Genomic DNA, 12,935 nt, shown 5'->3' on the forward strand with positions numbered 1-12,935 from the left:
GTAACTATTTAAAAATAATAATGATTTTATAAGGGGGGGGGGAGATACAGAACTGAAGAAATTACACTGTTGGGTAGTGGCTAACAACCCCCACCTCCCAAATTCCATTGTCTAAGGTTGTTCCAATTTTGTCTACACATAAGAGAACTGGTTGGGCAACTGGAGACCATTTGAGCTGCAGTCCCCTTCCATGTCTGCCATTTTCCTAACACAAACGCCACACCTGGAAAATACGCCGCAACCCAAACCCTGATTCCCTGTCTGTCCTCCAGCTACTTTTACGCTTTGGGTGAGAAAACAGAGATGTGGTTAGGGATCTCTTCCCTCTCTTAGCTAGCTTGACCCTCAGGCACCTCATCCTTAGGCAGAGGCGCCAGCTTCTCCAGACAACTGAGGGGGCCTGATGCAACATCCTGATGTCAAGCATGTGATGTTGTGTGTGTGGCCCTCTGAACTTTGAGGGGACCTGGCCCCCTAAAAATGATACAACCCCCTCCCCCCCCCCCACCGCAGTGCCTTGGCTTCCTTGGCAACTTAGTTGACCCTTTTATTGTTCTCTGCTACCACCTGCTGACTTGTCAAGGAATTCCACACCTCAGTTTGGAGATCCATGGATGGAACTCCCAGTGCAATTTTCTGCTTCAGGGAGCAGCCATGAGATAAGAGTGATTTAGGCTGGGGCCATATCAGGCAGAGAGGGGAAGATTCAGTCCTATGCCCACTGCTGACTCCACAACTTTAAATTGCCTCAGAAGCTACTGTAGGTGAGTAAGCAGACGATCACAGTTATGGGCTGATGCAGATTAATTCACATGCACACATCCCTAATTACAGTCACTTGAGGAGAGTCATAGCTCAAAGGGGATTCAGGCCTAAGCCTCTCTGATTGAAATCCTGATCACTACGATTCAGTGTCTTTCCACAATATATTTCCCACTGATCAATGCCAATTTGCAGGTTGTCAGGAAGGGAATTCAGAAAATAAGGCATTCCAGACGGGGCAGTAGAGGCTGCTTGTGCATGTGGGCATGCATGGGGATGATCCAGGACCCTGGAATATTTTTGAAACATTGCATGTTTTCAAGATTTATCTTCATGACAATGAAGACTAGAAACTTTCATATATATATATATATATATATATATATATATATATATATATATATATAAAAAGTGGTGATGACAATTACCTGGAATCTGAAACAAATATACAGTGGTACCTCGGGTTACATACGCTTCAGGTTACAGACTCCGCTAACCCAGAAATAGTACCTCGGGTTAAGAACTTTGCTTCAGGATGAGAACAGAAATCGTGCGGTAGCAGCGGGAGGCCCCATTAGCTAAAGTGGTGCTTCAGGTTAAGAACAGTTTCAGGTTAAGTACGGACCTCCGGAACGAATTAAGTACCTACTTAACCCAAGGTACCACTGTACTTACTGGTATATATTTAAAAAGATCTCAGACATATGACATGTATATTATCAGGGCTATATACTGTATATGATGTGTAAATAAAATTACTGTGATTCAAAACAAAAAAGTGGTAGAAATTGCTTAAATGTAAAAATTCGTCGTTGTTGATTGTTTTATCATCTGCTGTGTTTGTTTTTACCTGCTGCTGGCACAGATCTTGTCATTTTAATTCGTTTTGCAATATTTGTAGTTTCTGCTTGTTGTTGTAATAATAATAATAATAATAATTATTATTATTATTATTATTATTATTATTATTATTATTATTATTATTATTTATTATTTCCCCAGCCACTCTGGGCAGCTCCCAGCCGAATATACGGTAATATGGGCTCCTGTGGGAGGAATGGAAGGGATGTAAGAACGATTGAACAACTGATTCTTTGCTTTCTGCTAAAGAAAATACTTTAAAACAAAGACTCAAAAAACCCCCAGTTTTAAAATCTTGAAAACTTAACCAAACTTCACACTCTGGAACAGGCAAACTATAGGGTGCTTTAACATAAACACAGCATAGAAATTAAAGATAGAAAGATATGAGATCAGCTTCTTCTTTCATGGTGATTTAACTTGGATTGCTAAATCCTGGTGTTAAATGGTCTATGGAACAGAAACTCCATAACTCCCTGTAGAGACTTCTCCACAGTCTGGTTCCTCTTCACATCAGCAGATTCTTTTAATCCCTCACCTTCATTTTCCATTCCCTAGGATTCATCCCATTAGCAATAGTAACACTCTTGTTGCGGAGTGGCGGGTGCCTGGTGCTGTTACTACTATAGGGCTGTAAACTCTTTGAATTCCTGTTCTCAGAGCTGGACCTGAGCAGCGGCAGCCATTTTTGCCTCTCTGTTACTAGGAGGACTCCTTGTTTGTTTTCTCAGATTCCCATCTTTGAAAGCTTATGCAGAATATGGTCTGTAGTTTTTAAAGTGTGTTAGAAGTAATGATAGAAGTGTCTTGCCAAGTGGGGCAGAGCTACTTTGGCAGCTCCATGGCAGGTGGGTGGTTGCTCATGACGAATGGAAGAAGCAAAGTCAGCATGGTGCAAACACACCAGCAGAACCAATCTGCTGTTCCTGCAGGTGCACCAACCTCCCTGTCACCTCACCCCTCTGCCTCCTAGTCAACAGCAGCGACCACCTGCCAGGAAGTTAGCAAAGTGGCTTTGCCCTTCCCAGCAAGCTGCTTCTGAGTGAAGCTGGGCCAAAAACTCTGAATATTGACTTTGCAGTCCAATTCATACGGTAGAGGCAGATTTAGGGCAGCACTGTTAAGTTGTGGGTGAACATATCAGACGACACAGCGATTCTTCAAACAGCTCTTGTTTATTCACAGGCCAGAACTGAACTGAGCTGAAGGGTTCAGCCAGCCTGCTTATATAGAGCTCCACTAGAACGCAACAGTAACCACTTTCTGTAACTATCCCATCACTGAACGTCACTTTCAATCCCTTATTTGCATATGTGGACCTGAGTGAAAACTATCTACAGTATCCCCTTGCTGGCCCAGGGTGAGAACTTCAGTATATAACAAGCACAACCAGTTCCATTGCACGGGACATCGCAGGGCATTGCAACTTGGACGTAGTGCATTGAGCGGAACAGAAGGCGAGAGGTAGAAGCGCTGCTCACACAGGGCGCTGCTGAAATTTGAGAGACCAAGGTCTGCTCTGCATATGGGAAGGGCATAAAGGAAGCTAGAACCAGAAGCATTGTGGACGGGGAGTTCAATGAGACATTCAGGCTGTACCATCCAAGGTAATGTCTAGAAGCATCAGTACCACAACTCCTCCTGGCAGCAGTGTCACTGTTTTCCTTAGGGTGAGACTGTATAGGACATCTGACATCTGGCAAGGGGAATGCCAGTCAGCACCAGCCAAAGAAAGCTCTGTCACTGAGGAGTTAAGTCCATCCTCCTGAGCCCTAAAAATCCCCCTCCCCTTATCAAAATGGTTTATTTAATTTCACCACCCAAATGTGCCATGGTTACTAATGACACACTTGGTGTCACGCTGCGCCTTGAGCTGTATGGCTTATCCTCCCCTCCTGCACCAGCATGTTTTGAATGATCAATGATCACACTTTGTCCCTTGCCATGGGTCACCCAAGTTATGGTGGCATTGGCAGGATCTTAACACTCTCTTTAGATTAAGCTGCATAGATCAAAGTGTGCCACAAGCAGGCACCAGGAGTGAGCACCAGAAAAGTGCTTTAAAACATAATTCCCATGGGTGGAGGACAGCTGCCAAGAAGGGGTGGTGCAAGAATCACATTTTTGGATTTACTTCTTCAGGATATTTGGGGTGTTATCTTGCCAAGAAGTCCCAGCGACGGAAGGGCGCAATGCATTTTTCAATTAGCTTCATAGGATGAGTAGGCCAAAAGGTTATTTGCTCTAATCCATTAAATAGGGACAAAATAGTTTTGAAATATATATATATCTAAAAGGGGAAAGATCTAGCAATAGCTTTTTCTAGGTCTTTTCCTGTGTAGGGTAAACTGGGAACCTCCCAAGAGGACCTGGAAAGGAAATGGGAATGCAAAGTGAATTGCAAACAAACAGCTATTTTTAGTGGCGAGGGGAAGGGGAGATACTTGCAATATTTGACAAACAATACAAGGAAGCTGCAGATACTGACGGCAAGAGAGAGTTGATACCCCTTGTGGCTGACACACCTAGTCTGGACACAAGGGTGCTGGCATGTTCTCAGGCTTCTCACTCAAACTTTTAAGGTTTTGTCTGGTACATAAATTCAGCTACCAGATTGAACCTGCATTGTCACTTCTAGCCTCTTGCCTAAAACCCCAGGTTAGAATCTGCTTAGCTGTGAGGAGGGAAGGGTTGATCTCTCCATTTCAGTTCGTCTGCATTTCTCATTTGTCCAATCTGAATTTCAACTTCACACACTTCTACACCTATTTGTGGTTTTTCTAACCCAGGCTTCCTCAACCTCGGCCCTCCAGATGTTTTGAGACTACAATTCCCAGCATCCCTGACCACTGGTCCTGCTAGCTAGGGATCATGGGAGTTGTAGGCCATAAACATCTGGAGGGCCAAGGTTGAGGAAGCCTGTTCTAACCCAAATCCACCTGCATTTCTCCTAATATACACATTTTATACGCATGTTTGCCCAATATACATATTTTTACAAGCAATTTCCTCTAACCTGGTGCGTTTTTTGCCCATGATTTTCACCCACATGTGAATTTATGCACACTGCCTCCGAGTGCATTGCATTTCTGTATGCATTATGGGGGGAGAACTGCATCACAAAAGTATGAATCTTGAAGGAGGGCTGTGTTTAGCTTTGCATGTTCTTTCAGGAAGTGCAAATGAGACAGATTTGCCTTTATATGCCATCTCTCTCTCTCTCTCTCTCTCTCTCTCTCTCTCTCTCCCTCTCTCTCTCTCTCTCTCTCTCTGTGTGTGTGTGTGTGTGTAAATGTAGACAAGGTTACATGGCCTTGATCCCACAGAAGGTGAAGCCCAAACATACTGGCAGTGTTATATATGATATCTGCAGTACCTATGACAATTATGTTCTGATATTGTAGAAGTAGCCTCATGGGGAAACCAGCATCTGACATGGCACATCCACTGGTGGTGTTGGGGCAAGACTCTGAGGGAGAAGTAAAGCACCCCAAGAAGGCCCTCAACACCTCAAAGCTGGCTCACTGCAGTTTGAAGTATGTAAAGTGATACCCATTACCATCTAAACAGGGGATGGACAGATAAGATCATTAAATCCAGAGTCTAAAATTGCTTAACTGTACCACAGGTTATTATTAATTAAATGTGATTTACTACCACATAGGTGTGTGGTTTGGGATTTCTGCTTTGATTGTGCGTATTAACTGCTTTATACATTACATGCCTATTTTACTCATTAATCTACTACTTTCAAGTGTTGGAGTGACTGAAGGGGAAATCATTTCCACTTTATGAAGTCATAGTCTGGGGCCCTTTTTCATTCCACTTCAGAATAAGTCTTGAAGGAAATAAGCTTTTTTAAAAACAAAAAGGACAAGCAACATCGAGTTCTCCTGCCCAGGGAATGGTGTGAAGGTGCAAAATACTGTTCAGCTCCTGAAACAGAGGTCTAATCCCAGGCAATAGCTGAATGGAAGACCACCTGTAAATCAGGTATAAACTACTTGGAGTTCCTTGGAAGAAGAGTGGCATATGCATCGCATGAGCAGCGCAATCTGAGGCATGTTTACTTAGAAAGTCCTACTGAGTTCAATGGGAGAAGATAGCAGATATTCAAACGAGGCCCTTGCAATGCTGTGCAAGCATCACAAGGACATCATATGGGCCTGCTGGATCAGGCCAGTGGCTGGGCAGGTGCCTCTGGGAAGCCTGCAAGCAGGATGTGAGCACAACAGCACTCTGCCCCTCTGCAATTCCCAGCAGCTGGTATTCAGAGGCATAATGCCTCTGGAAGTGGAGAGCCTGCTGGGAACTATAACAATGGTCGATTCCCCATCTCCAGAAGTGCAAGAAATGGCTGTCACGTGGGAGATTGGGTGACAGTGCATGGGTTTTCAAAATGGAGAATCAGCCACTGATATGCACCATGGAAATACAGGCCCCAAGTCTTCAGCTTCAGCTCCCAAAGTTCCCACATATCACACAAAATGCTCTGTTCATCATCTAGCTAGCCCAAAGGTAGCCAAAGTAGTGCCTTCCAGATGTTTTGGGCTACAACTCCCTTCCACCTTGACCATTGGCCATTCTGCCTAGGCTGATTTGAGTTGTAGTTTCCAACATTGGTCAGGCCTTTGGTCAGGGCGCAGCCTGACTCCCTCCTTTGGCAATCTTTACAGAACTTAAGCTTAATGGTTGCCATCAATTGGATTTTAATTAATTTTTATAATGAAATGTTTTTAGAATGTTGCACTATTTTATTATTTTTAGCCGCTCTGAGCCCGGCTTTGGCTGGGGAGGGCGGAATATAAATAAAATTTATTATTATTATTATTATTATTATTATTATTATTATTATTATTATCTGGAGGGTATCACATCACCCACTTCTGATCTAGCCTGATGAACACTTCTGGAGAACTCAGAAGCTTCCACACTATTTTGTGATACTTTGGTTAGCATAATAAAGGTATTAACTTACCGTAATATGGATCATGGATCATAGTTTCTTTAAAAAGCATGGCCTTGTCCTCCCCCCACCCCGTATCTGTTAGTTCTTTAAGCACTGTGTGGGTTCTGTTAATAATTCACTGGTGCTCTTGATGCTGAAGAACATTCAGTTACTGGGCATGGTGCTATATTTAGGGCAGGATGTGTCCAACCTAGATTTATAGTTGCTTCATTTGAACACGATACTTTTACTGTCCAAGTTTACATTGGCAATGCTGTGAATCAACAAAGAGGTAAAAATAAGCAAGTGTTTATTATTTATATTCCCCTATATCAAAACACACACGTGTGCAGCCTCTTCCTATTGAGTCAGTCACCGGAGATGGAAGTTCGCTTCAGAAGTGCAAACAGTAGAAACAATTTCTTTGGACACTAAGAGCTTCCCCCTCTTAAATAAATAAATATTTTGTAAAAGCGACTCAGCAGTTCTAAGGAAGTTCCACCTCCGTTTGCTTTGCTTCCTCAGAAACAAATTGAGGATTAAACAAATGTAGAGACTCTTGTCTTCCAGTAATGCTGTGTGTACATGTACCAATGGAGGAGACCAGGCACACCAACTCTAGGGGAATGAGGTGTCTTCGGACCCCTCAATACAGTCATACTTCAGGTTGCATTTTTTTGGGTTACGCACCTGCCGAAACCCGGAAGTACCGGAACGGGTTACTTCCGGGTTTTGGCGGTCTTGCATGCACAGAAGCGCTAAATCACATTTGCATATGCGCAGAAGCACCGAATCACAACCCACACAGTGCACAGATGCGCCACTGCAGGTTGTGAACGCTGCAAGTTGCAAACGTGCATCCCACAAGGATCACGTTCACAACCCGAGCGTCCACTGTATTTGTTGGAAGCAGGCCAGGCCCCCTCAATGTTGAGGGGGCCTGGTGTGTGGTGCGTATGTGTGACATCACACACAATGCAGCTTCGTTGGCTGGTTCCTCCAGACAACACACACGCATCACCCATATGACACCGCACACCTGCCACACATGCCACACCCCCTCAATCTTGGGAGCAACCTGGTGCCTCTGGTGGAGACCAACACACTGTCAAAACCTGAGGCTGGCCAGAGGCTCTGACTGGAATGAAGACCCAGATTCAGGTCACCATCAGGAAGAGTTGGAATGTGATAGAAAAGACACACACATCTGCTAAAACATTAATTGAACAATTCAGTTCTATGTTGGATAACTTGATGAATAATAACACAGTGGAAGTTAGCTTTTTGCACACGTAAGTTAACTAGAAAAATAACTTAGGTTGATGCAAGAAGCAAACAACAGGGAACATTTGGCAGAACTTGAAGAGGCATATATCCAAAGATGGATGTGAGACACTGCTAAAGAACCCACCCTATTCTTGTGACTAGAGGTTCCTTTAAACTATTTTGAATGTTGCATTTTAAATTGCGGCCTTAGGGTAAAGGGCAAGTAATGAAATGATAATTCTACAAAAGTGATGGTCAAACTACAGCTGACCCATGAAGTGATACAGCTGATTTGGGAGCAATACTGTGGACCTCTTTTTTCACCTTCACAAAACATAGTTTGGATGGGAAGAACTCCAATATCATCCACTCTTTTTTTGTTAATATGCAGCATTAAGTTGAAGGAGGTCCCAGACTGTTCAGAGACTAAGACTTTCCGTACTTTTGAGCAAACACTGGAGAGCTATACTTAACTTCCTGTCATTTCAGAAAGCACATTTATCTTCACTAATTGCTGGTGAAGGGGAGAATTATCTTGGATGTACGAATGACAAATTGGCAAGGGGATGGTGGAAGAGGTTGAGATCAAATTGCTCAAACCTGTAATCCAAATTCTGGAGTCTAAGCCAGGCTTGAAAATTAAAAAAAGATAACAATTGTATCTAAAATGTCATGCCATTTAATGCAAGGATAACAAATATTCAGTTCTGTTTAATTTTTTTATTTCCTTCTGAGTACCAGTTTGTATGTCTTCATTTTGTACTATTAAGAACAAAAGAAAAGACCTGCAGGATTAGACCAAAGCCCTAAGTAGTCAGGCACATGTTTCCAAGCAGCCAACAGGTTGAGGCATACTTATGATACAAGTGCTGACCTCATCTTAGGTGAGTCAAAGCCTTGTGCTGGGCTCTGATATTGCTTCAGCTACAGGCACCCTTAGACTAAGCCCTATCTATGAGGAGCAGTTCTTTCTCAGTGGCAAGCTCCAATTTTACTGAAAAGAGCCTCACCAGTTACAAGGACCCAGTCCACTTCAACAGCAGTGTTTTACTTAGATGGAGCAGGGGAACCTGGTTGTACTGAGGCATCTGTGATGGATGCCTCTGAGCCAGAAGACAGCAGGGCAACTTAAGCCAAAGGGATACTGCTTACCTACGGGTTGAGCAGTAGGGAAATCGGGGGTCCATTGTACAGGCCCAGGGTTCCATCGAAGACTGATGGAAACTCCTGGCAAATCGATTCAAAATCTGCCCCTGGGGAAATCTGATTAAGCCCTGAAATACCTAAGCCTAACAGCCCGAACCATGCTAGGCCTAGAAGGCTAGTGAATGGGCCTTCAGTTATAATGAGGTTCAAATTCTTGGTGTACTTCTTAAACTGGACCTTGAAGGTGCCCATCCCCTTTAGCGGGATTCTTCTTCTCTGGAAGTCCCACAGCACTACAGGGGCCGGGCGGAGAGGAGGACCGCCGTTAGGGCAAAGCTCTTTCAGAGTCTTAGCAGATATTATGGAGTAGGATGAGCCGGTATCCAACTCCATAGTGCACAGGGTTCCCTCTGTCTTGAGTTGTACCCTAAGCTTATTGGGCCCCGAAGACAGAAGTTGGTTGTACAGACTATGCGTACTGGTGGACTACCTTTGGTAGTACGGACCATGCCTCCAGCCTGCCCAGCATTCTCCCAAAGAGGAGAAGCCCAGCATGGAAGACTTGTGTATAGTATGCAGATCTGAAAGGGCCACAGAGGGCAAAGCACCCAAAAGTTTTGCTGAATAGTTTGCTAAAACAGTCATAGCCGATACAGCTGTTGTTAGTAACTCAGAGAAGGTTTGGGAACCTTCAAGCTTCCAAGAGGTCCAAAGTTTAACCTCAGAGGATGTAGAGAGGGCATTCCCTCTCCATCCCAGAGTCAGCCTAGTGTCCATTACCTATTTTCTTAGGCAAACCATTTCCAGGTGGCCTGTTCTGCAGCAACATATAGCTGGCTTCTCAGATGGGGGCTGATGAATGATGCCTCCAGGAAGCTCAAGATTCAGCTCTGAAATGTCATCATGTCTAGGGCTGCCAAATCAGAAATGTCCGAAAAAAGGAATATGCTGCAGTTGAAAGAATAAGCGTTATTTCTGTTCAGTGTTTGTGTGAAGCAGGGAAATGATGTAATAAGGGGCACCCAGCAATCCTTCCGCCTACTAGTCACAGCCCTGGATCTTGCACTGCTTGTGTCTGGAGAAAAATGTGTGTGTTTTAAAAAGTACCCTTGTTTTGACAGAATGTCCAGCAGTAACTCCAGGCCTTGCATAAATGATGTGTTAAAACTGCAGAAGACCACAATAATAAATGTCTAAATAACCATCTGCTTTGCTGGCAATGTGGGTCTGCGGGCTTCACACAGTCCATGGCTGGTTTGGGGCACCGAACTCGCAGGCAAAACTGTTCTCTTCAACCCTCACATGTGAGCAACTCTGTTTTGGGGCTCCTGCCCTGAATTTCATGACACTCTTGATGCTGTGAGAAAATGCCCCCAAGAATTAAAGTTTAGTATTTTGCTCAGATGCCACCGAGTGATAGCTGTTGGGACACTTTTTTTAATAATAATAAAAAAATCACAGAATGCCTCGTACGGCTTTTACTACAAAGTATGTGTGTGTAAAGCAACAAACACTCATGCACAACCCATGAGTCATCCCTGAGCTGCCACACAATGCTGAAATCTCCAGGAAGCAAATGTTCTTTATGCATATTTTGTTAACCGCTCAGTGCATTACATAAACTCCCAATGGGTACAACCATCGCAAAGGGTTTTGAAAGGACATATTTATTGCAGCTTGTAATACTGGCATTTTAACCATCTGACAGCTGCTGCAGACAAATATGCAGAGGGGGGGAAGCAGCAGCAATTCAAAACTGATGTTACAGAGACTGTACTCAGTAGAATTAAGGAAAACTAGAAAAAGAGAGAGTGGAGGGATCTATATCTAATATTTTGTGTGTGCTGCTTGGTATTCAGTCTGTGTTTCTAAGTACTTTAACCCATATTCATCCAGTTGGTAAAGTGGCTAGGATGTACTAACATTTTCTAACAATACAAGGGTCATTCTCACTAAGTACTGGGCAACTGTGCTAGTTTTGATGATTTTGTGCATCTAAATGCTCATTCAGCGACTTAAATTGCCCGCATCACTGTACAGTGCCCCCAAGTATACCCATAAGAGAAGTCCTCCACCTGTTCTTGTTATTTTAAGAACAGTTTACCGAGGAAAAACAAGCAACGATACAATAAGAGCACGTACACCTTGACATTCGGTTACAGCAAATGTAAGAGCAAAACAAGTAGACAACAGAAAATCTCTCGCAAATATAGCATACATAACAAATAAAGACGTCCTCCAGTTTTGAACCACTTCAGACCATGTTCTTTCTCTCCCCCCATACTTCTGGGTCTGGGGAGAAATGAATGTCCTCTGTGGTCCTCAATGCTGGGATAGTACAAGAGCTCTCCATGGAAAATATAGAACCATAGAGTTGGAAGGGGGCTTGTAAGCACGCAGTTCAACCCCCTACTTAATGCAGGAAATCCAGAGCTATAACATCCAGCTGATGGCTGACCAGCCTCAGCTAGAACATCTTCAGTGAGGTCTCCACCACACCTCTGAGTAAGTGGTAATTGGATCTGTTGCTGAGTGTTCTAAAGTTCAGCTGAAATCTACATTCTTGTAACTTTATCTCAATGGATCTCAATACCTTGGGCTGCAGGATAGATATTCTCTTGCTGTGGAATTTGGAACTGTGACAGAGGGGTGAAGTTTGGAGGAGCCCTGGTTCAGGGAGGGAGGGAGAAGGACCCATCCCATGAGTATCCAGGGTTAGCACATGAAGTTATGGATTCTGCAGGAAGTTTGACTCATGAAGGGCTGAACTCTCCATTGTCTCTACAGTTGTTGAGCTTTCACTATGCATGGAGAAAGCCACTGACAGTTTTACAAAGAACAAGGTTTTTAAATGTGATGATTATGGCGTAAAGAAGAGTGGAACTCTAACATCATAGAATGGTTGAGTCAGAAGGAACCACGAGGGTCATCTAGTCTAGTCCAACCCCTGTAATGCAATAATATTTTGCCCAACCTGGGGCTCGAACTCAAAACCCTGAGATTTTGTGCTCTACCAGTTGAGCTATCCCAGGTCACTTCAGTACTAGCACTTACATCTAGCAATTCTAGATTGCAATACATGTTTGTGTAGATGGTGACATTAGATAGTTCAGATGCTGGGCATCACAGAACTTTTTTCTATCAGGGCAGAGCTACTGCTGTTTTGCTCCTATTTAAGAGAGGGAATTAAGTTCATATCTTGCTTCCTGTTGTCTTTGTCCAAGGAGACAGCATCTTAAAAAGCAGAGACATCACCTTGCCAACAAAGGTCTGTATAGTTAAAACTATGGTTTTCCCAGTAGTGATGTATGGAAGTGAGAGCTGGACCATAATGAAGGCTGATCGCCAAAGAATTGATGCTTTTGAATTATGGTGCTGGAGGAGACTCTTGAGAGTCCCATGGACTGCAAGAAGATCAAACTGATACATTCTTAAGGAAATCAGCCCTGAGTGCTCACTGGAAGGACAGATCCTGAAGCTGAGGCTCCAATACTTTGGCCACCTCATGAGAAGAGAAGACTCCCTAGAAAAGACCCTGATGTTGGGAAAGATGGAGGGCACAAGGAGAAGGGGACGACAGAGGACGAGATGGTTGGACAGTGTTCTCAAATCTACCAATATGAGTCTGACCAAACTGCGGGAGGCAGTGGAAGACAGGAGTGCCTGGCGTGTTCTGGTCCATGGGGTCACGAAGAGTCGGACATGACTAAACGACTAAGCAACAACAACAACAACAACTTGCTTCCTGATGGCTGTGTCCTATAGAACTTTCACTGGCAAAGTAGTATGACTCTGAATATCAGCTAATGGAAATCACAAGCGAGGGGAATGCTGTTTGGCTTCCCAGATTCCCATGGGTATCTGGTTGGCCGCTGTGAGAACAGGATGCTAAACTAAAGGAGTCTTTGGCTTGATCCAACAAGGCTTTTCTTGGGTTTGTGATGGTGCTGCA

This window comes from Podarcis raffonei, chromosome 6 (genome assembly GCF_027172205.1).
Source record: "Podarcis raffonei isolate rPodRaf1 chromosome 6, rPodRaf1.pri, whole genome shotgun sequence".
NCBI lineage: Eukaryota > Metazoa > Chordata > Lepidosauria > Squamata > Lacertidae > Podarcis > Podarcis raffonei.